The sequence below is a fragment of the Peromyscus leucopus genome, chromosome 2 (assembly GCF_004664715.2).
Source record: "Peromyscus leucopus breed LL Stock chromosome 2, UCI_PerLeu_2.1, whole genome shotgun sequence".
NCBI classification, from domain to species: Eukaryota; Metazoa; Chordata; class Mammalia; order Rodentia; family Cricetidae; genus Peromyscus; species Peromyscus leucopus.
This window is the reverse complement of record NC_051064.1, coordinates 143,184,445-143,208,777: the sequence shown is the minus strand read 5'-3', so window position 1 is coordinate 143,208,777 and position 24,333 is coordinate 143,184,445. Positions and strand designations below refer to the sequence as shown.

Sequence of the window (24,333 nt, the reverse complement as noted above, 5' to 3'; positions counted from 1 at the left end):
CAAGGGTCTTCCTTCTAGTGTTGTGCGAAGGTTGGATGTTTACAGCCCAAGGTTCAGTAGATAGTAACCATCATCCAACCCCGGCCTTGCTCTCCTGTGATAACAGATGTCTTAGTTTGGGTTACTATGTCTGTGATGAAACACTGTGACCAAAAGCAAGCTGAGAGTGGCATTTGGCTTGTGCTCCTACATCACTATTCATCACAGAAGGAAGTCAGGACAGGAACTCCAACAGGCCAGGAACCTGGAGACAGGAACTGATGATGCAGAGGCCATGGAGGGGTGCTGCTTATCGGCTTGTTCCTCATGGCTTGTGTCAAGTTGACATAAACTAGACAGCACTGTTAGAGAATATTATTTAACTCGGCAAAGATGTGTTGCATTTGTTTATGCTGCAGAATGTTACTTTACCTGTGTAAAGGTGTGCTACATTTGTTTATGCTGCAGAATATTACTTTACCTGTGTAAAGATGTGTTGCATTTGTTTATGCTGCAGAATGTTACTTTAACTTTATGTGTTATTTGTTTGTGCAGAATGTTATTTTAACTGTGTAAAGTGTGTTGCATTTGTTTATGCTGCAGAATGTTACTTTAACTGTGTAAAGTGTGTTGCATTTGTTTATGCTGCAGAATGTTACTTTACCTGTGTAAAGGTGTGCTACATTTGTTTATGCTGCATTTATTCATGTAAAGATGTGTTGCATTTGTTTCACCTTGCCTGCCCAAGGCACCTGACTGGTCTAATAAAGAGCTGAACCACCAATAGCTAGCCAGAGAAAGGATAGGCAGGGCTGGTGGGCAGAGAGAATAAATAGGAGGAGAAATCTGGGCTAAAGAAGTGGAGGAACAAGAGAAGAAGGAGAGAAAGAGGGACATACCCAGGGCAAGAAGCCAGGCAGATGCCAGACAGACAGACAGAGAAACAGTGAAAGTAAGATATATAGAAAGAAGGTTAAAAAAAAAAAAGTTCCCAGGCAAAAGGTAGATAAAGAGGAACAGTTTAATTTAAGTGAAAAGAGCTAACCAGAAATGAGCCTAAGCTAAGGCTGAACATTCAAAACTACTAATAAGTCTCTGTGTCCTGATTTGGGAGCTGGTTGGTGGCCCAAAAGAAAAAGCCTGGTTCACGGCACAGCAGGTAATAGAAAGCCACTGTTTGAGATTCCTGTCTTTGGATCTTTTCCGCTAAGGCCACATGTCTCTGGCCCTGGTGAGCTGACTTGTGAGCTAACAGGTAGTGGGGTGAATTGGCTGGCAGCTCCTGTGCGGGAAGATGCAGGCACAGAAGCACATGGAGACAGTGTCAGAACAGGGGAGGCAGAGGGCAAGCACACTTCCTTTGCCACTCTCCGGGCTTTGCTCGAAGCTCAGCTTTTTCGTGAAGTTCTTGGCCTCTCCCCACTAGGAAGATGGGTTTCCGAGATAGTCAGACCCGCCCAGCTGGATGAGATGCAGAGTAGGGCGGGTCTGGGGCTGGATCCCAGCATGGAAAAGTACCAGTATTCCTTGCTTCTACCTATGAGACTGTCTGAATGACCTGCCTTGGGTCTGTCAGAATGAAATGTAACCTAGAGGCCTGGGCATTGGGTGTAATCAATAACTATCTGCAGGTTTGTGGGGGGTTGAGGGAAAATGATTGGTGGGGGGTACCCAGGCCGAGTTCAGAGTAAGGAAGTGAGATATAGCACCTACTCTTGCGCTCCAAGCCTCTGTTAAAAAAAAAAAAATGCCTTTTGCACCTCCTAAATCACAAGGCATCCCCAAATTAATCTCTTGCTAGCTGTTGCTACAAGTTAGAAGTAGCAGTGTACAGTGTGTGATTGGACTCCGGAAGTATACAGCACGGTGAATTTGCGGACTGGGAGTACCCAGGAATTCCAAGTAAACTTGGCTGCAGCCAAGCTGTGCAGCTTGTCCAGAAAGCGGTCATCCCCAGCAGGAGGCGCCTTTTGTCCCCAGCCAGCTTCTTTGACACCGGGCTGCCCAAGGACTTATCAGGCCTTGAACTTCAAAGAGTTGGACGCGCACCCACGAAGGGGACCCTGGCCTGACCCATGTCGGAATTCAGAGCTGGCAGGGGACGCAGATCCGTGCTTGGAGTCGCGGGGTTCCCAGGCAAACTTCCAGGCAGGTGAGACGGCTCTCTGTTCGGAGGACCCTCCCCCGCTCCAGGCGGAGGGAGAAGCCAGCCTGTGATTCGCTGGAAAGTTTTCTGCCAAGCTGGGAACGCGCCCCTTACGGTGGACACTCCCTAGCTGGGGCTCAAAGTAGAGATCCGGAGAGCGTCCGGGAGACCCGGGAGTGGGGAGCTGGCCAACGGCGTGAGCTGAGAGCCTGGGAAAATCTCGCTTCCTTCCTCCTTCCCTCCTCCGCCCATCACTGGGCTGGGCGGCCGGGAACTGCGGGTGAAGAGGAGGCGGCCGCCTGCGAGCACAAGAAGGTGAGTTAACCGCCAGGTGAGGTCTCCGAGTAGGGACTCCCAGCACTCATTACCCCGCAAGTGTCCCTCTAGACAGCTATCCCCCCGCCGCAGAGTGCGAGGTCCAGGACGCTGTACGGCGCTGCGCAGTGCCAGGCCCTCCAGCCTGCTCCGCCCCAGGGTCCCGGTCCCCGCCCGGTGGCGCAGGGCGCAGGGTGGGCAGGTGGGCGGTGCCTCCTGCAGGCGCCCTCGGTCCCTCCCTCCTGCTCTCGGCGCTTCAGGCCGTGCAGGCTAATCCCCACCGCAGTCCCCAGGCTGCGTGCCCTCTCCACGCCGTGCTCCCCAACTCCGGCTCCGTGGCCCATGATTGCCTGGGGTGGGGGTGTCGCCGAACCCCCAGCCCCGGGCCACCAGGCAGAGACCCAGTGCGACCTGCGCCTCCCGGGTGAGTCTGCGCCCTCGCGTCGGGGCTTGTCCTGTGGGGCCCCAGTCGGGTGTCATGCTCCCCCAAGCATCATACAGAACCTGTTCCCCAGGGACTTCGAACCCGCACCCGGCCAGTGTGGGGTACTCCGGCCTCTCAGCATCGCTCCGGCTTTTGCTTCGGGGGGGGGGGCTGTTGGCGGGGACAGGTGCCATCTGCCTGGGCTTAGGACAGAGGCACCTGGGCACTGGTGCTTTTGAGAGGAAGGAACTTGGATAGGGCATCTCGCTGCTCTCATGAGCCCCTGTCCTTGTATGTGGGGGTGGACACCATCTACTCTTGTTTCTGTCTGTTACCGGATTAAGATCCGTGCTTGTAGAAGCAATCGAGGGGTGGAGAGCCAGGGATCCTCCAGGATCCTTGGTTTCTTTACCAGTGAAATAGGAATGACAGAGTAGTATAGCATCTACTGACATTTAGTAAAAAAAGAAATAAAAATGACAGAGTAAGTTTGCTCATACTTGACGTGAGTGTTGGGGGTGCATTTGAGGAGGGAACACCAAGTTGGTTACCCCGTTGGCTACTTTGAGAAGTTTTCTAAGCCAAAGGGCAGGAACAGGAAATCTGCCTTGGAAGCTGCTGTGGGGGACCCTGCAAGGTGGTGTTTTGCTCCTTTGTTGGTGTGCATGGCCCTGAGCCGGATCTAGGAACTTAGGGATGGGAGAGTGAAGGGGCAGAGCCTAGGTGATACTGAGCAAGCTTGCAGGTGAAAGGGTCCTCGCCTGTCCCCTCCAGGGCCTCCTCTTGCTTTTGTTTTGAAGGCTAACTTGAAGGTTGGCCTCTTAATAGAAGGGTCAAACAGCGTCCCCACTGAGACCTGCTCAAGGTGTGTGTGTGGGGGGGAGGGTAGTTCCTCCCTTCCAAATATCTCCCTCAGAACTTAGCAAAGGTTCCGTGAACCCAAAGAAAGAGATGAGTTGCCGGGCGGTGGTGGCGCACGCCTTTAATCCCAGCACTCGGGAGGCAGAGGCAGGCGGATCTCTATGAGTTCGAGCCACCTGGCTACCAATGAGTTCCAGAAAGCGCAAACACACAGAAAACCCTGTTCGAAAAACCAAAAAAAAAAAAAAAAGAAAAAGAAAAAAAGAAAAAAGAAAGAAAGAAAGAAAAAGAAAGAGATGAGTAGAGAGAAAGAGAGGCTGGTGGTGAACCAGTTAGTCGTTGGGTATCACCCAAGGCCGGGCCTGCCCAATCAGGAAACCAAGGGCATCAGTGGTAGATACAGCAAGGGCCCTAGAGGAGGCCAACACTACATCCCACTGTACTCCGGTTGGTTGTGTGATGGAGGGTGGGCAGTCACCCCCTCTGAGATGGGAGTGCTGGGCCCCTAGACAGTGATGAGGCATGGGTGGCACATACTTTGTAGTTTGTTATATTAGGAAGCTTGGGGAAAAAAAACAAAAAGAAAGAACTGGTGTAGTCGTGAGGATACTGGCATCCCTTGGGAGACAGGAGAGGAAGGTATCAGAGCTGCTGAGATAGCAGAAGCAATAACATGGAGGTCCGTAAGTATGGAGATGTGCTGGATAGGGTGCCATTCGTGTAGTGGAGGTGGGTTTGTAGGAGGGCTGAGGGGCAAGTTAAAGGCCTGGGGGTCCGTGACGAGTCGGACTAAGCAGGCAAGGATTATATTGGAGCATCCCACAGAGGTGGGCAGAGGTAGACTGAACATTTTCCGTGGCCCAGGAGCTGCCTAAGGTGGACAGGGTAGACACATTCCATTCTAGGTCTTGGGTCAGGGGAGTCATCTGATCACAAGGTTAAGATAATTCTTGCGTGGGGGGCGGGTCTCAGTGGTAGAGTGCTTGCTTGTCCTGTGAGGCCCTGGGTTCCACCCCCAGCACCGAACAAGACACAGCAGCAGCAACCAGACTTTCTCAAACTTAATTTAAAAAGACAGCTGGGAGCAGGGAAACTGGCTATGAGCTGGGCGGCAGGGACACAGAGGGGCACTGGGTAGGAGACCATGCAGGAGGCAGGATTAACTTGTGACCTTCACATGTGACTTGACAATCAGGGGCAGGATTCCTGGGCTCCCTGGGGGGCCCAAATGGTTGTCCTCTTTCCTACCAGAGAGTCCATGAGTTCCCAGGATGTCGGCAGGGCCCTGTGCTCTTCAGCTGTTGCTTAGGTTCCAGATATCCCAGGCTCAGGGCTTTCTCCATCTACCCTGGGTACAGAAGAGGTGGCTCCTGCTGACGTGCTGTGGGCAGCTTGCCCTTGAGGGGGAAGGCTGCAGATTTACACCATCATGTTCCTGCGCTTTTTTTGCCCTTCCCTGTTCCGAGGCTAGCAGCCAGCCCTCTCATCTCTTGGACTAGAGGAGTGGAAGGCTTGGGCTCTGGACTCCTCTTGTTGCAACTGCAGATCAAAAAAGAGATTCTAGGGCGGGATTCTAGGGAGTGAGAGATGCTGGGAAAGTCCCAGCGCCGTCCCTGTGGGCTGTGAGGAATCTGTCTGGGTGCTGCTTCCTTTCACTTTTATGGTCAGTGCTCTGGTGTGCAGGGGAGTACGTCCTGCACTTTGCAGCCTCAAGAACGCCCTCCTTAACACATGAACTATGAACCAAAGGCTGAGGGGCCCCCAGCTGGATCAGGCCCTCTGAATAGGTGAGACAGTTGATTGGCTTGATCTGTTTGGGAGGCAACTAGGCAGTGGTACCAAGTCCTGTGCTCATTGCATGAGTTGGCTGTTTGAAACCTGGAGCTTATGCAGGGACACTTGGCTCAGTCTGGAGGAAGGGACTGGACCTGCCTGGACTGAGTCTACCAGGTTGATTGCAGTCCTCGGGGGAGGATTTGCTCTGGAGGAGGTGGGAATGGGGGGTAGGCTGGGGGTAAGGGGAGGGTGTGGGAGCGGGGAGAATAGGGGAACCCGTGGCTGACATGTAGAACTGAATGGTATTGTAAAATAAAAAAAAAAAAAAAAAAAAAAAAAGAACGCCTCCTTGTCCAAAGTCTGATTGCCTGGAGGTCACAGGGGGATCCTGCAGTGTAGCGGGAGGAGGGGAGCTTCCGGCTGACCACCCACCACTTTCATGTGACCCATGTAACTCGCAAGGGCCAGAGACCTTCATAAGCACACGGAAGCCCAGACTCCCTTCTGGGGTTCTTCATGTGATTCTAGGGGGCGTGGCCGTGTGGGGGTCAGATTGGATGACTTCTTAGCGGCTGGGTCTTTCTGGATGTTCCATTGAGTTCTGCTTCTCCCCAGCCTGGGCAGGTGGCGCAGCCTAGCCTGGCCTGGCAGTGTCTTTTTTTTTTTTTTTTTTTTTTTTCCTCCAGGCCTTGGCGCCGGGCCTCCTCTCCTGAGAATTCTTGTTTGGTTTTCCTTCCCCTGCCACAGGCCAGGCTGCCTTGACCACTTCCAGATGGCCCAAGACCAGGGCCAGAGATCTGACAGGTGGGTCTAGGCTAACCTATCCCAGCCACCATACCTTGGGTTGACTCCTCATTCCCCTTTCTCAAGCCCCATCCTATCTCAGAATGGCTGGTTAGCCCTGGTGCGCGGCCTGCTGCTGTTCAGCTGTTTCCTCGGGTTCCTGTTGGCCTAGATTTACAGGCTCAGCCGACCTCACATTTGCATGCTGGTCACTTTTGGACCTAGGATGTTGGAACCAGCAGGGGACTTAGCTTCAGAAATGCAATCTGCTATTCTTACAAATGGTGAAACTGAGGCCCAAGGGAGGGAAAGGACAAGCCTGAGATCAAAGCCAGGACCAGACCTTGACTTTCCCAATTCTCTCTAGGATGATTCCTCTTTATTTTATTTTATCTACTATTAGTGTGTATATGCAGGTGTGTGCATGCCGAAGCATGTGCATAGGAGGTCAGAGGCCGACTTTTGGGAGTCAGTTATCTTCTATCTTCGGTGCTGGGGATAGGAACTCAGGTCACAGAACTTGGCAGCAAGCACCTTTACCTGCTGAGCCCTCTCACTGGCCTGTCTTGTCTTGAGGGTCCTTCTGTATGTTTGTTAGTTTGAGGGACAGGGGCTCATGCAGCACAAGCTGGCTTTGCCCTCCACATGTAGCTGAGGATGACTTCTGATCCTCCTGCCTCACCTCCTGGGTGCAAGGCTCACAGACATCCAACACCTCACCCAGTTTCTGTGGTGCTGGGGCTGGGAGCCAGGGCCTCATTCACATTGGGTGAGCCACACCCTCAGACCTTGTGAGTGATTCTTATGGGGAGAGAATTGAAGCTGGGAACAAAAACGGGGTGATCCCCGTCCCCAGAAGCCCCCTTTCCCTCTGTGCTGCACCCTTCCACAGTGCGGTGTTGAGAAGGAGTTAAGGGTGGGAGCCTGAAAGACGTGGGAGGGGGTTGATATTTTCAGGACCTGTCTGCTCATCGTCGTCTGGGAGGGAGACGTTGGCGATACGTGTCTGAGACTGCCTTGTCCACTGAGCCGTGAAGGCGTCTCTGCAACTGCAGACTAGAGAAACTACTGTGCCTCTGGACAGCAAACACACATATCCCTCATAAAGACAGGAAAGGGCAGTGTCATAGATCCAGCAACACTGGCTGTGGGCCTGACTGAGTTTGCTCTGTGGTGTGACATCTGGTTTTGCGTTCTGAGATGTTACGCTCCGAAGGGACTAGTTTCCCCCCACAGGTTCTGGCATGCTAGACTCATGTGCTTCCACCTGATGGACTTTAGGATCAGTTCAGCCAGGACGCTGCCTTGACCCAAATCCTCTAACACAGTTCGAGGTGCATGGGGCTTCGGGGTCCGTGCTTCTGTATCACTGTGTGTGTTAGAGAGAGGACTGTGTTTAAGATGTCCGGGTCTCATGAGGTTCTTAGAAAGAGGAGGCTGGCATCTGGATGGGACCGGTGGGAGCCCAAGGTCACACAGAGGAAGAGTCTGATTTCACTCATGTTCATTTTAAGCTGACCAGTGCTACCACCCCGGCCCCACAGCTTCCCCAGTCTAGGCACTAATTTGGGCTTGTTCATTTCAGCCCTTCTTCCTGGGAGGTAGCAAGAGCGCAGGCTGGAGAGAATGTCTCAGTGACTAAAGCACCTGTTCTACAGTCATGAGTTCAGGTCCCAGCTGGGCATCTCTCCATGGCCTGTCACCCCAGGTCTGTAGAGGACGGGGACTGGGCGGCCCCTGGGGTTTACTGGCTTTCAGTCTGGCTGAAGAAACGAGAGCCCAAGGTTCAGGGAGAGACCTTGCCTCAAAGCAGTGGTTCTCAACCTTCCTAATGCTGCAACCCTTTAATACAGTTCCTCACGTTGTGCTGACCCCAACCATACAAGCATTTTCATTTCTACTTCATAACTGCGATTTGCTACTGTTATGAATTTTAATGTAAATATCTGATATGCAGGATATCTGATATGTGACCCCTGTGAAAGGTTGTTCGTGACCCACAAGTTGAGAACTGCTACCACGAAGAATTAAAGCAGGGAGTGCTAGAGGAGGCTACATGGAGCCCTCTTCTGGCCCCTGCACATGTGCTGTGGTGTACAAACACACACACACACACACACACACACACACACACACACACACACACACACGATACTCATACACACATACTTATTTTAAAATATTTTTTTAAAAAAGAATCAAAGGCAAAATAAAATGTGCAGAGAACTTGCTTCCTAGGCGCATGATGCAGGGAGGGTCTCCTCTTGGGGGACAGACTTCTGGGACAGAACAATGTTAGTATTGATGGAGTCCATCCCTGGGTGGACAATGGGCATCTTCCAGGCTAACATTTACAGCCTGGTTTACAGGCAACCTCTTTTATTTGTTTGCTTGGGTTTGATTTGGTTTTTTGAGACGCGGGGCCTTGTATTTCAGGCTGGTCTTCACTAACTATATAGCCAAAGATGACCTTGAACTCCTGGTCCCCCTGCCTCCACCTCTGTGGTTCTGGGATGGCAGGTCTGTGCCATGGGTTTATGTAGTGTCTTATCAGTGGGGTTGACAGTCGGTTAAGTGTTCTTGCCCTGTTGTTTTTAAACATAAGAGAGAAGAAAGGCTAGAAACCCATGTGCATAATTTTTTAAAACATTTGCTTTTGTGTCTGTCTGAGGGGGGTTTGAACTATGTGCAGGTCATGGCTGTACGTGGAGGTCAAGGGATGACTTTCAGGAGCTGACTCTCTCCTTCTACCGTGTGGGTCCCAAGGATCAAACTCAGGTCAATGGACTCAGTAGCAAGAAACTTTACCTGCTGAGTCATTTCAATGACCCATGGAGAATATTTTTATTAAACATTTTTTCTATTATTTGGGTATTTTGAAACAAGTTCTCACCATGTAGCCCTGGCTGTCCTGGGACTCCCTATGTAGTCCAGGCTGGCTTCAAACTTCTAGAGAGATCCTCCTGCCTCTGCCTCCCTAGTCCCAGGATTAAAGGCATGTGCCACCACACCTGGTGTGTGTTTGTCAATTTTTAAAATCACATTTACTATTTTGTGTGTGTGCATGTGTGGGTGTGGATGTAAGCTGGGGTACACTTGTGCCTAGGTGTGCCTGACGAGATCAGAGGACAGTTTGCAGGAGCTGGTACTCTCCTTCTGCCTTGTGGTTCTAACAAACACAAGTCATTAGGCTTGGCTTCACCACACATACCTTTACCTGCTGAGCATCTCTTGGGCCTATGGGAAGTCAGTATGTGAGTGTACTCTGAGTCAAACAGCACATATTTGTCTCTGCGGTAAGAGTTTTGGGGAGTCCTGCTTCGGGCCACTGGGTTTTTAATGCTGTGATCCTGGGAACTCAGGATTTCTTGGATAGTTCCCAGAAGCAGCTCAGGGGTTTGCAAGGACAGAACTCAGGAGTGGGAGGCAGGGCCAGCAGGAAGGGGGAACTGCTTGTAAGCATTCTGTGTACACCCTGAGTGCGAACTGTCCCTTGAAAGAATTCAGAGACCTTAAAAGTAAAACACATCACAAAGTGGAAAGCTGCTTTTTACACAGCCTCCTCCTCAATTTCTTTTTGTTTTGTTTTGGTTTGGTTTTTGGTTTTTCAAGACAGGTTTCTCTTTATAACAGTCCTGGATGTCCTGAAATTCACTCTGTAGACCAGGCTGGCCTCAACTCACTGAGATCCTCCTGCCTCTTAGAAGAAACAGAGGCAAGGGGTGGGTGGGCACCGGGCCTCACCCTGATGAGTGTTTCCAAGTGGAGACTGTGGCAGCATTCCAAAGGAGGCTAGGCAGTCGAGTGTGAGGTAGTGAGCTGGCCTGGACCCACATCCACAGCAGACTGTGCTGGCTGATGGCCACACGGTGCATGCACGCACTAGGAACACTCTTTAGGAAAGCCCATTGCTACCTGGCAGCAAGCCTGCTTATAACGCTGCTATAAAGCATCCCTTCATCAGATGGGGAGATGATGGAGAGATGATGGAGAGATGATGGAGAGATGGTTAAAGGCACTGGCTGCTTCTGCACTGGAGGAGTGCTTGTCCAGCATGCACAAAGCTCTGAGTTTGAGTCTCAGCACCGTATAAACTGAGTGTGGAGGGTAATCCCAGCACGCCTGTAATCCTAGCACTCAAGTGGTAGAGACAGGTGGATCAGAAGTTCAAAGTCATGTTGAGCAACTTGATGAGTTTGAGGCCAGCCTCGGTTATATGAGACTTTGTCTCAAAAAAGAAAAGAGAATATCAAAAAGAAGAGAAGGGGGGCTGCAGAGACAGCTCAGTGCTTAAGAGCACTGGCTGCTCTTGCAGAGGCCCTGAGTTCAGTTCCCAGCAACCACATGGTGGCTCACAACCATCTATGGTGAGATTGGGTGTCCTCTTCTAGCATAAAGTCATACAGGTAGATAGAGCAGTCATATACATAAAATAAATAAATAAATCTCTGAAGAGGCTTCGGGTCCATAGCACCATGAACTGCAGGCTGGGTTGGTAATTATGGGTTGGAGCTGCCTCTGGGTAACACTTGTTTTCAGAGGGTTAGGGGTGCAAATGGCTGTGTCTTGGACCTAGGCATATGTAAAAATATTTGCATAAACAAATGGATAAACAAATGCACTGTTATAGTCCTTAGTTACTGAGCCTGTTCAACAAAGAGGCGGCTTCTGCCCCCAGAGATCCCGAGGGAGACTGTGGGGAATGTACCATACAGCTGGAATCGGACCAGTGGACCCAGGCCCAGGAAGGAGACGTTAACTCAAACTCAGAGTACAGGGAAGAGTTTTATTGTGTTTTAGAGATAGCATCTCATGTTGTACAGGATAGCCTAGAACCATGTAGCTAAGGATAACTTTGAACTCCTAAACTACTCCTGGAGTTCAGGGATTAGAGATCTGCCCAGCACAAATACTGAATGCAACGCTGGGAATCGAACCCAGGGCCTCACATGTGCTAGATAAGCAGGCTACCGAGTGGGCTACATTCCTCAGCCTGAGGGAAAGGACTTTTAAATAGTTGAGTCTGAGTTGAACTGGGAAAGGGAACAAAGTTCAGGTGGCAGCGAGCACTTCTGGTGGATGTAGCGACCTGTGTAAAGTCCCTCATGTAGGAGAGTTAAGTTCACAGGGGCCCCTAGAGCTGTGTGTGTGGGGGGGAACTACAGAATTTCCTCCTAGAAGTTATTTTAGTGGTGGCAGTTCCTCAAAAAAAATTAGAATAGAGCTGCCTTGCGATCCAGCCGCTCTACTTCTGGGTCTGTGCTCAGAAGAATTGGGCTCAGGAGAGACATTGGCACACTGTCCTCATAGCTGTGTTTGTGAGAGCTAGGATGCGGAAGGAGCATCCACTGGTGGATGGATAGACAGGACGTAGCCCATACACAGACTTGGAATAGCCTTCAGCCTTCAAATGGAAGGACATCTGGCACATGCTACCTGTGGACTTAATGTTAAGAGAAAAAGGCCAAACTAGACGGGCGTGCTCAGTGGGTAGAGTTTGCCGTACAAGCTTGAGGACCTGAGTTCACATAGAGTGGATGGCTGGTTTCCAGGGACGAAGGGAGGGGGACAGCGAGCTACCAGGTGCTGGGGGGACGGGTGTGGTTTTTACAAAATGAAGAGCTATATGGATGGATGTGCTGTTGGTGAGGGCTGGCCTACGACAGGAGTGCCCTTAATGCACCAAGCTGCACACTTAAAACTTGGTAACAAGGCTGTTGAGATGGCTCAGCAGGTGATGTGATTACCAAGAAACCCTAACAACCCAAGTTCGATCCCCAGAAACCCGTGTAAAGATGGAAGGAGAGAATCCACTCCACAGTGTTGTCCTCTGACCTCCACAGGTGCGCACCCTCTCAATATCTTTAAAAAAAAAAAAAAACTTGGTAGGAAAATAAAGTTTACATCATAAAGAACAAATGGATTGTCCAGCAGAATTTTATCACAAGAAAAAATTGAAGTCAGAATTATTTTGGAAACATGGCTCTGTACTCAGTATGATTCTTGACTTTGGGGTGTGGAGCACACAGGAGAGGCAGCTCTTGCCCTTGTGGGGACTACACCTTATTGGGGAGCAGGGAGGAGTCAGTGAATTAGAAAGCAAACAGATCAAATTAGTAAGCAAGAGCTGCATACAGAGCTGAACCAACATCTTCCTGTTCGCCAGCAGTCTGCAGACGGGCCCAGGCAGCTGATGCTTTCCCAGCTCTCAGAACCGACCTCTTCAGAGACGCCCTGCCCTGTGCTCCAGCCTCCCAACTATGTCCACCGCTGCCAGGCTCTCTTGACCCCAGGCCTTGGTCCCAAGGAGCCGCTTTCCTCTCCCTCCCTCCCTCCCTCTCTCTCTCTCTCTCTCTCTCTCTCTCTCTCTCTCTCTCTCCCTCCCTCCCTCCCTCCTTCTCATGTGTGTGTGCACTCATGTGTGGGCACACACAAGATGCATATCTATCATAGAGTGCATGTGAAAGCCGGGCAACAGTCAGAAGGGGTTGGTTTCTGTTGTGTGTATCCTGGAGACTGAATTCAACTCTCACGCTCTCTCTCACACACACTCTCTCTCTCTGGAGAGAGGGAGCTGAGCACCAGCCTGCACTACCCCATCTCTGCTCCCTGGTTGTAGATGTGATACGATCAGCGATCAGTGGCTTTGCCTCTGCCTCCGTGATCTCCCCACCATGATGGACTGTATCCTGAAACTATTGGTCAGAATCAACCCCTTCTCTCTTCCATTGCCTTTGTTAGGATAGTTTATCACAGCAAAGGGAAAAGAAACAGGGTCTTTTCATACAGCCCAGGCTGGTCTGGAACTTGTAATCTTCATGCCTCTGCCTCCTGAGAGCTGGGACTGGAGGCTTATGCCCCCATGAATGACTCTTTAGATATTTATAATGCCAACCACAATATAAGTATTGTAGGATTCCTAAACTGTGGTGTTTATGGGATAATGAATGACAAGAAAAATCATTTACATGTTCAATACAGACCCAGCAGTATGCAGTTGGTTGAATCCTAGGATGCAGTTCCCATGGATACAGAGGGCAGCTGCTCTGACCAAATATAAGTCACTATATTATTACCACTGAAGCTATGGGATTTATTTGGATGGCTCTGGCCTTCCCAGTGCCATTTTCTGCTCTGGCATCCAATCTAAAACAGTACAATGTAGGTTGTCACAGCACCTAAGTGTCTTCTGGCCCTTGAGAGTTTTCAGATTTTTTTTCCTTGAATTCCCTGACCTTGAAAGCCTGGACACGTGCTGGTCAGCTTAGTGTCCTTTGTCCTTCAAATTGAGTTTACCTGTTGTTTTCCCAAAACTAGACAGGGCCTTTCTAGTTCCTGCATGGGAGAGGGTCCCCCCCCCCACACACACACACTGTATCAGGATCTATAGATTACCCATACAGTGTTATCAGCCCTGATGGCCCTTGATCACTGGGTAAGTGAGGGTCTGCCAAGTTATTGCAGCCCCCTTTGGGAAGGGGCTTTTTAATGTGGTGGTAAAAGGCAAAATTATACAGGGAATGGTTGATAGATTAGGGTTCTAAAGTTAAAGCATTTTGACAGACCAGTTGGTAAACTGGGGCAGTGTTCTCAGTACACGCCTGAAAGGTTTTGTTTTCTAAACACTCACAGAAGCTTTCTGGGTCGGCGGCAGAGAAAAGCTGAAGGTCCCTGCCCAGGAATAGGATAAAGATGAATTGTTCCTGCCCAGTGGGCACGGGGGGAAAAGTGGAACAGCATTCTGCCTGACTGTATTCAAGGGCGTGCCAATTCAGACGTCCCATCGCCACGTAAGAAACAGAAAGTGTTTTAAAATTTTAAGTTAATGGGCAGGTAGGATGGCTCAGTGGGTAAAGGAACTTACACCCAAGCCTGTGGCCTGCATTTGTTCCCAGAGACTCGCAGTTGAGAGAACCAACTCCTGCAAGTTGTTTCTCTGACCGCCACACACATTGTGCCCTTTACACACCCACGTATACACATGCATGTGTGTGCACAAACAGTAAATAAACACAGTAAGAATCTTAAGTGGCAAATAATGTTGGGGCTTGGAATGTGGCTCCGTGGGTAGAGTGCTTGTCTGGCATGAACTAAGCCCTAGGTTTCATCTCAGTGCTACATGAACCAAGTGTGGTAGAGTGTACATATCATCCACGGCTGGGGAAGTGGAGGTTGAAGGGTCAGGAGTTCGAGGTCATCCTCAAGAACATCATGAGTTTGAGACCAGACTGGGCTACATGAGACCCGGTCTCAAAACTGGGAAGGAGGGAAGGAAGAAGGAAGAACTCTAAGAGGGTACTTTCCTATGCTCATGGCAGAAATGTTCATCATTAGGTACCAGAGGTTGAAGAATTAGATCCCTAAGCACCGGGGTTCTAGTTCACTGGTGGAGGGTTTAGCAAGTGTGTGCAAAGCCCCCTCCCCCGAAAAAGGACTAAAACTGTCCCAATATAAATATTAGGTCTCCAACCATGTTGTAATAAGATCCTATTATGGGAGGAAATAAAAAGTGAGTTTGTTTTCACAGGATACAAGAAAGTCTGGGGACCCTCACAGATCTTGGAATTAAGGACGATGGTGTAATTAGGCTTGCATTTTCTTTCTGCTACTCTAGATTTTCTAATTGGCATTTAATAAACAACCGTCGTCGTCGTCGTCGTCGTTTCTATGGTGCTTAAAGAGAAAATGTTTTCTTTTTAAAACTCTCTCTATGTTGTTCTGCATATGTTCTGCATAGGTTACTACTGGGTAAGGTGGCCTTGGGTTCAGGGCTTTGTGAATATTCCTGGTGGCTCCTTTAGCATTCAAACTTCAGTCCCCCTTCAGAGGCTTTGGAAATGAGGGTGCAGATGCCGAAAGAAGCAGGGTAGTGAACAAACACCCTCCTAAAATCCTGCCTCTGCAGGTGACAAACGTGCATGGGTTTGGCCCGTCCCTCCAGTCCGCAACATGGCTAATGAAATACTGCCAGCACGGTCCCGTCCCACATGGAAATTTAAGGCCCACAGAGATGACCCAGCAGCAACGCTCTGGAATTGTGCCTGGTCTCAAGTCTTTGTGTGCCTGCCCCCCACCAGCTGACGTGGTTCCCCAACTCCCTGCTGGACAGGAATCTGGCTGCCTCTTCATTGCTGACCCCTCCCTTCCCATCACAGCCCTGGAAGTAACAATAGCTTGGGTATAGTTCTTAAACAATGTTTTGTTAACTCTGTTTAATTATAAAAGTGTTGTGTACACAAGACACAATCAGTGTCAGAGGTTATCTAGCACTAATACTAAAATCCCTTTTTATTTTGGGGCGCATACCGGAGGTACTCAAGGTTCCTGACTCCTCACATGCCCTTCTAGAAATCATCTCTCCATTTAGTGACACCTTTAAATGTTGCATTTACTTGATCTCCTGATTATCAAAGCAATAAAGTATTGCAGTTGTCAGGAGAGTGGCAAAACAGTTGAGTCATTTTAAGCATATGCTAACTCATATTCAGGTCATAACGCCATTAAGGACCCGATAACCACTTGAAATTTTATGCCCAGACATCTGTATTATAGAAAGGCAGGTCAGTAGTTTTCAGCAGCTATTCAAAAGGGTCTGTGCATCAAAGAAAAGAAAGGTCGGAACCAGGCAGAGAGGTCTGTGGAGCGAGCTTACACATGGAGAAGCAGGTAGCCATTGCACTGGGGGTGACCTGTGGACTTTACTGTTGGTTTGGACTTCTCTGATTGCCAGCCAGTGAGGCAGTTGATGCTTTGTCATGGGTGGAGAAAACTCCTGCGGCTGCCTTAGAGATGAAGTTCACAGGCTTCCTCAGCCATCCTGGCACTGACTCACGAGTGTGGAGAGGTTGCAGGCTGCCAAGAGCACATGTGTTCCCTCACCCGGGATGAGCTGGTTACCGGGAACCTGGAGAGGCTTCCTGTAAACTTGCAGGCTGAGCACTATTCAAAAAGTAGCTAGGGAAATTCCTGGGGGACAGAGGCACATCCGGGTCATGATGAAAGCCACGGATGTTTGGGGACTGTCCCTAACAGGACTGATATCTGGAGCAGAGTGGGGAACATCTTTCCAATCATCCTGGTCTATGTGGAGCTATTTAATGCTCTGAGCAATCTCATGGCTGGTGGGGAAACTGAGGCAGGAGGACTCTAGCTACCATACAAACAACCCCAGATCTCTAGGGCTCCAGTTACTTAGGTCACAATTTGAATAGTTGTAATTTAAATAGGGATGGGGGGTTCTTGGCTCTACATGTTCGTTCAAGGACTCATGCTTCCTTACCTTCAGTATTTTCAAGTCTAAGGGGTTGGCTAATCATATTCCTGCCATGTGGTATGCCTCTTCTCAAGGTAGTGAAGGGTGGCCAGCCTAGGCTACATAGTAATACCATCTACCAGAGTATGGAGTTTATGAAGATTTCTGAGATAAAGAAGTGGGGTGATATGCTGGGCGGCAGTGGCACACGCCTTTAATCCCAGCACTCGGGAGGCAGAGCTAGGCGAATGGATCTCTGTGAGTTCGAGGCCAGCCTGGTCTACAGAGCAAGATCCAGGACAGGCACCAAAACTACACGGAGAAACCCTGTCTTGGAAAAAAAAAAAGTGAGGTGATTTATGGCTTGGAGGAGGTGACCAGATAGACAATGCTCTGCACTTTTGAAAGCAAGCTTCGGGGCTCTGCGGGACACTTGTGTTTACATGGCAATGTCAGCGTGAGCCAAGGGGCAGTTTTTGCTTTGTGACCTCAACAGTTCACTCGCTGAACCCCAGGGCAGGCCAGGGGTTTCAGCAAAAGCAACTTTCAAGTTTCTAAAAAAAAGGAACATAGGTGACTATTGTCATGATGACCCGCATACCAGGGTGGCATCTGAGCAAAGCCGGCCAGAGACCAGGACAGTGCTCAGCCACCTGTGGCCTCTGACCTTGAGTTATTTTTAGATTCCCCTGAAAGCTAGGGAGGCCAGGGAGGTTCCCGGGTTTACTTCACTGTTGGTCATGGGGCCGGCAGCTGGGAAGTACTTCAGGGACTCTGCTCAGTCGGTCAACGTCCAGACTCTGTGCTCTTCGTTGGTTTGCTCAATTGGGTTTTGCTACATTCGTTCATTGTGTGTATGCGTGTGAGAATGGGCATGTACACATGCCATGGCAGCGTGTGGAGGCCAGAGGACAGCTTGCAGGAGTTGGTTCTCTCTTGGCACCATGAGGGTCCCCGGGATGGAACTCAAGTCTTCAGGTTCGGAGCCAAGTGCCTTTACCTGCTGATCCAGCTCACCAGCTCTGAGTAAGAAAAAATGTAAGTTTAGTTAAGTATGGCTGCTCTTACAGTCGAAGTTTTAGAAGGCAGACCCGCATGTAGAGAAGGCTGGATTCTAATCCACTGAGAAGCTGAGGATGGCCTTGACCTTCTGCTTCTCCTGCGTCAGACTCAGGGCCGAGAGTGCCGTGTGCACCGCTATGCCCAGTTCTTGCAGTACTGAGGACTGAACCCAGGGCCTCATCCAGGCCGGGCAGGCAGTCCTCTATGACTGAGCTACACCCCCAGACTTCACAACTGCTTTGCAAACCTCCTATTCCTTTTTTTCTTCCTTCCTTCCTTCCTTCCTTCCTTCCTTCCTTCCTTCCTTCCTTCCTTCCTTTCTTTTTGTTGTTGTTGTTGTTTTCAAGACAGGTGTAGTTTTGGTGCCTGTCTTAGATCTCACTCTGTAGCCCAGACTGGCCTCGAACTCACAGAGATCCACCTGGCTCTGCCTCCGGAGTTCTGGGATTAAAGGCGTGTGCCACCACCACCCAGAGGGGAGCCTATTCCTAATCCAAACCAGCCACACCTAGCAGCCCATGGGGTTGGTGTTGCGGGCCCAAGAGCCATCCAGCTCCGCCACGGTGTTCACTCTCCTCTGCCTCTGGCCACTGTGGAACAAAGAGGCCAGGATCCTACTTCCTGTGTCATCAAGGCCTGCTCTGACTGACATCTGGTTTCTGTCTGCTGCCCAAAGAAGCAGTTTGGTGTTCTGACACAGGGACAACTCAGAATGATGGAGTCAGACGGTCTGAGTCTACTTCTATCACATGGGAAGAGTGATACTGCCACCTGCCCGGGGTGGGGCTGAGGATGCATTGTTCCTGTACTGGGGAGCCATAGGGAAAGTCTCAGCCAGTACTCACACAGATGTCATATCACAGCTCAGAGATTCACATGACATCAAACCGGCATTTTAAAGGAACTGATTCGGTGTCATTTAGTATATTCATAAACCCAGGTAGTCTCCTCTTCATCACCCCAAGATCTTTTCCTCACCCCCCCCCCCAGTGAAGCCGTTTCCACTGCTGGTGCGGCAGCAAAGGCCTGTGATCCTAGCTGCTCAGGATGCTGAAGCTGAGCCGATCAAGTCCAAGGGCAGCAGCCTGGGCAGTTTAGTGAGACCCCTGTCTCAAGTTTAAAAGCAAAAAGGGCCAGGTATGGTGGCGCACACCTTTAACCCTAGCATCTAGGAAGCAGAGGCAGGGGGATCGCTGTTAGTTTGAGGCCAGCCTGGTCTACATTTGGAGTTCCGAGCCAGCCAGGGCTATATAGTGAGAGCTTGTCTCAAACATAAAAATGTGAAGAGGCTGAGGATGCATCTCAGTGGTAGAGTGCTTGCCTAGCATGTGTGAGACCCCAAATTCAATAACAAGTCTCCCCTCCATTGAAGAGGAAACCCCATCCTCCCACCCCAATAGTGTTGGTGGCTGCCAGCCACCACTAACCCAGTGTCTGTCTGGACAAATCATTTAAACAGAGTCACATCTCATATGACCTTGTAAGTGTGGCTTCTTTCTTTAAGAAAATGTTTGGATTACATTTTTATTTATTTTGTGTGTGTTTGCTGCTCAAGTGGCGTTTAGACGACAACTTGCCGGAGTCGCTTCTCACCCCTGAGCGACCCTGGCAGCCTACTGATCCATCTCACTGGCCAGTGTACTTATTCTACTTCATTTGCATGCAAACCTTTGTCTTTCAGTTATCTCACACAGGGGTGCATGCCAGCTTTTTAAACGCCCACACCTATGTCCGTTCCCCAGGGGCCTATTGAAGCAGGCTGCCCTTCCCAGAAGTCTCCTAGGCCTTAGGTGGAAAGGCCTGCTGGCCAGAGAGGAAGGTGAGGTCATTAAGAGTCATTCAGGGAAGCTGGGATCAGGGATGGGAGCAAGGTCATATTCAAATATGTGGGAGGCATACGAGAGAGTGAGAGGGTTGTTGGGGGTGGAGTCTTTGACATTGGAGAAGCCAGGGCAGCCTTTTGGGAGTGCCATTCAGGGAGTCTGGTGGAGCACCCTGTGCCAGCCATTTCCCACTACCTGTACTCAGCCAAGGTTCCCACGGTGGACTTGGGGCTGCTGGGACCCGTGACCTGTTTGTCCATGACTGGGCTTGGACACCCTGGAGATCATCAGGGCTGATGCCTCACAGGCACCTTCCCACGTGGCCATGCAGTCCCTTTGACCAGTTCTCACCAAGAACCCGACAGGAAGGGGTTCTGGGAGCCCGAGGTCCTGTATCCCGTAAGCCACCTACCTGAGCCCAAGGGTGGCTTGAAGGGCTTTTCTGTGGGTCCCCAGTTCTCAAAGCAGGACTGGCTGGCTGGTCCAGATGTGATCCATCCCTGTAACTTTCTGCCAAGATCCTTGCCTGGCCCGTCATTCTTTAAGGAACTTTATAGAAACAGGTTTGACCTGTAGTTCACGGTCAGACGTCAATGGGAGGCCAAAGTATTGCTGTCAAGCTCTCTAGCTGACCCTCCCCTTTTAAACTTAACTACTGCCCCCTCCCTCTCTTCAGACAAGGTCTTTTGTAGCCAGGCTGGCCCCGAATCCACCACTATGTAGCCGAGAGGGATCTGCCTCAAGCTTCTGAGTGCTGGAATTGCAGGCGTGCACTACCACTCCAGGTTTACACAATGCTGGGCTTGCACCCTGGGCTCCGTGTGTGCTAGGCAAGCCTCTGCCGTCTGAGCTATGCCCTGCTCCACCTACCCCAAGCTTGAGGATCCTGATGCCATGGAAAACAGAGCGCTGTGAGCCAAGATGATGGGGGTTATAATTCTGATTCTGACACTTGCGAGTTTTGTGGTCTTGAGCAAGTGGCTCACCCTCTCTGGCCTCGTACTTTTTACTTATCTGTAAAATGGGTATGATGCCTGCCTTCCTCACTGAAGCTGTGGGGATGAAGGATGCTACACGTGTTAAGCTTCTGGTGTGTGAAATACCATGCAGTCGACAGTGGACAACTTTGCCGAGAAGTGCCGGGGTTAATGTCAGACCAAGCAGTCTTCGCCGTGCTCTTAGGAGCCAGATTTGGCCTTGACCCTGTGTTTACACAGATTGTTTCCCCAACATCGTGAAAGCCAGACTTGCTTCTCCCATCCCCCAGTTCACATTCCAGGCATTATTTCATATAAATATCGCTTGCTTGTTTCTTCTTTAGGCAAATCCCACAAACTCTGTCGTAAAAACGTAAGTTCCCTGTCTAGATCCTTCAACACTCAGCCCTGCTGTATCTAAAAGCAGTTTTGTTTCAGATTTTAGTGGTTTGTGTTGTTTGGCTATGAACTCACTATGTAGCCCAGGCTGACCCTGAACTCCCGTTCTTCCTGCCTCCACCTCCCCAGTCCTGGGATGACAGGTGTGGCCCACCATGGCCAGCTGCAAACTGAGACTCGGGGATGATCTCCCCTCCATGTTGGAGGTCTCTGACTTCTTATCTTTGGCACTTATTCTGTGATTTTCTGTGACATTGCTGTATCTGTGTTGGCCGGGGGAGCTAGTCTCCAAAGGAGCAATTTGGACGGGTTCCTTAGACTTGCTCCCCAGCGGATCACAGCCGTGTCCCCGGCCAGCTGAGAGCATAAGGAGAGAACTGACTTTGCTGTGACTATGGAGAAAGCTGTCGCTCCCAAGATGCACACAAGCAGCTATGAGGAAAAAGCTGCTGTTCAGCTGCTTGGAGGTGGCCAAGGGAAGGTTAGTCTAGTGGCCAGTGATCAGGAAGGAGGCTGGGGAGATGGCTCAGTGGCTCAGTGCGAGCAGCACAAGGACCTGGGTTGGATTCCCCAGCACACGTGTGAAAAGCCAGGTATGGTGGCTTGACCATGTGATTCCAGTGCTGGGGGAGGCAGAGTCAGGCAGGTCTCTAGAGCTCCTTGGCCAGCCAGTATTGTCTGCTTGGAGAGCCTTAGATTCTAGTGAGAGACCCTGCCTCAAAAAATAAGAGGTGGACAGTTTCCCCAAAAATGACACCTGAGATTGACCTCTGACATCTGCAAACATAGGAACGCGCGCGTGCACACGCACGCACAGAGAGAGGAGAAAGAAAGAACAAGGAGGGAGCCTGCAAGGCTTATATCTTAAGCACCTCTCCAAGGCCCGTGTGCTGAAGGGCTTTGTCTGTGGCCTATAGCACTACTAGGAGGTGGCGGAACATTTAAGAGGTGGGGCCTTGTGGGAGGAAGTTAAGTCATTGGGGACAAGCCCTTGAAGGGGATGTTGGGCCCCAAGCTCCTCCTCCTTCTCTGATGTTACTTCCTGGCTGCTGATATGAGCTGTCTGTCTCCTCTGCCACGTGCTCCTGCCATGATGAGCTGCCTCACCCAGGCCTGAAGCACTAGGAGGAGGGGATGGATGGATGGGTGGGTGGGTGGGTGGGTGGGTGGGTGGTGGATGGATGGATGGATGGATGGATAGATAGATAGATAGATAGATAGATAGATAGATAGATAGATAGATGAGACAGACAAACCAGATAGATCAGACAGACAGAGGAAGAAGAACTATGCCCACCCACCACCCTACCTCCCACCCCGTTCTTCCATCAGGCCCTAAGACTGTGTAACGTCACCACTTTCAGGATGCTTGCCCCAATTAGTTAACCCTCTCTGGAAACACAGACAATCCCTGGGGTCTGTGGCACTAATCTCCCAGATGTTTCTCAATGTGACAGTTGAGAGTGCCCATTACATTCCCTTCTCGCTGGCCAAGCGGGAAACTTGAGAAAGAAAAAGAGAAGCCAAACATAGGAGGAGTCAAGGCCTTCCTGGTTATCGGGGAGAGAAGGCCAAGCGCACAGGTGGGTTGTCCTGTACCCTGGATGTGCTCAGGTCTTGCACTGATCTTCCTGGGAGAGAGCTCATGCCTACCCACACTGGCGCTGTTAATGTCGGGTCCAGTGCTCTGCTAGAAGTGAGCATCCGAGGGGCAGTGATGTAGGACTGAGGTGAGATGGGTCATCCAGACTCCTGAAGTTAGAACTTTCTGTGCAGGCTGTGAGGGACCTCTCTGATGTGCCAATGGACAAGCTGGAGGGTTGGCATGACCAGGCCTGGGAGCTGACAAGGCTGAGCAAATCTGGTATGATGATGTGGGAGTCAGTCGGGGCAAGGAGGACCCCAGAAAAGGAGATGTATTTGGAAGATGATGGAGTGTAAAAGAGAGCAGGAATGATGAATTCACATTCCCAGAAAGATCCTTCCAGGAAGATGAAGTCAGGCCAGACATGTGGCAACAGGGAGCGGTGGTGACTGTGGCAAAGTGGAAGCTAGACCCCTTCCTTGGGCAAAGCTGTGACTCACCCCGGGTACTGGGGCAGGTAGGCAAGTCACGTTTGCATTCAGCATCACCATGTTGAATGTGTAGCTGTGTGTCCCCATGTGTGTCTATCCCACAGTACGTGAGATAAACACCCCACACCTCCCAGGCCAAATAAGCTTATGGGGAGAAGGGCAAGTGCCGTCCCAGGGCTGCCGATCTGAGATGAGGGTGTATGTATGTACTGAGGGTGGAGCAAGGAAGGAGAGGGTGCCCAGAGTCACTCAGCATCCAAGTGCAGGTCACCAGACCATGCTGTGCCCTTGCCCCGAGGAGAGGTGGAGCAGGCAGAGCTAGAGGTGGCTGTGGGAGGGACATGGATGGTCACAGACAAACAGCTGGTCCTGGGAATACACTGCTTGCCAAAGAAGATTGCTTCACAGGAGGGAGGAGGCCCGAACTGTGCCTCATGGGGACAGGTATGGAGTGGCCCCTCTGAGTATGACCTGTGCTTCAGTTCAACACTTTGTTCTGTTTGGGATTGGAGAGGAGTTGTTTTCGTTTGCTGATTGGTACCCTGGTGAGAGGTAGCCTAAAGTACACTCACTAGGGTTGGTGCCGTAGATGCCTGGGATTCAACCCCTAGCTGGATGTGATCTTGAGCAAAGCCCCTGCTGTCCCCCTTAGCTGGGCCCTGTACACACTCAGATGAAAACATTGACCCTGCCAGCCCTGAAGGTCACAGCTCCCCCCATCACATGTAGCCTCAGCCTCGAGTCTCAGATTTTTGCTTTGTTGAGACACCTGATCCCCTCAGGCCCTGGCTTCCTCATCTGAAACCCAGGGGCTCAGATGGAAGGAACCAGCATCCCGTCCATTTCACTCGGCCTTGCCTGTAGCTAGAGTTTTCCTGGTCCTGCCTGGCCCACGGTCAGGACAAATCTCTCTCACCCGCCAGTCCCGCAGCTGCTCAGACCCAACCAAGTAAAAACACAGAGACTTATATTACTTAAACTGTTTGGCCTAATGGCTCAGGCTTCTTTCTAGCTGCTCTTACATCTTAAATTAACCCATTTCTATTAATCTATAAGTTGCCACATAGCTCGTGGCTTACCCGTATCTTAACATCTCATGGTAGCAGCTAGCAGCGTCTCTGTGTCAGCCTTCTACTTCCCAGAATTCTCCTCTCTCATTATCCCGCCTATACTTCCTGCCTGGCTTCTAGCCAATCAGTGTTTTATTTATTAACTAATCAGAGCAACACATTTAACATACAGACCCTCCCACAGCACTTGCCTTCATCTTTGGCATCCCCTGCTTAGCATCACGGGTGGAAGTATTACTGTTCAGTGACACCCAGGAAGTACAGTGTCCCTAGGACATCCAAAACCTGGGGACAACTAACTGTTTCCATAACCCATCCTTTACGGGACAACATCATTTTGTCAGATCATGAAATAAAAATGACTATGTGGCAAGACCTCTGGAATGCTTG

At 50.5% G+C, this 24,333-nt stretch overlaps 1 protein-coding gene across 1 annotated transcript in view; it reads left to right on the top strand.

The window, feature by feature from the left end:
* Positions 1–1,879: 1,879 nt before the first annotated feature.
* The window catches only part of Tmem51 (transmembrane protein 51), a 53,455-nt gene continuing 31,001 nt past the window's right edge, over positions 1,880–24,333 (top strand). Inside the window, 1 exon segment of the mRNA XM_028880666.2 lies at positions 1,880–2,440. The gene's annotated coding sequence lies outside the window, so the exon portion shown is untranslated.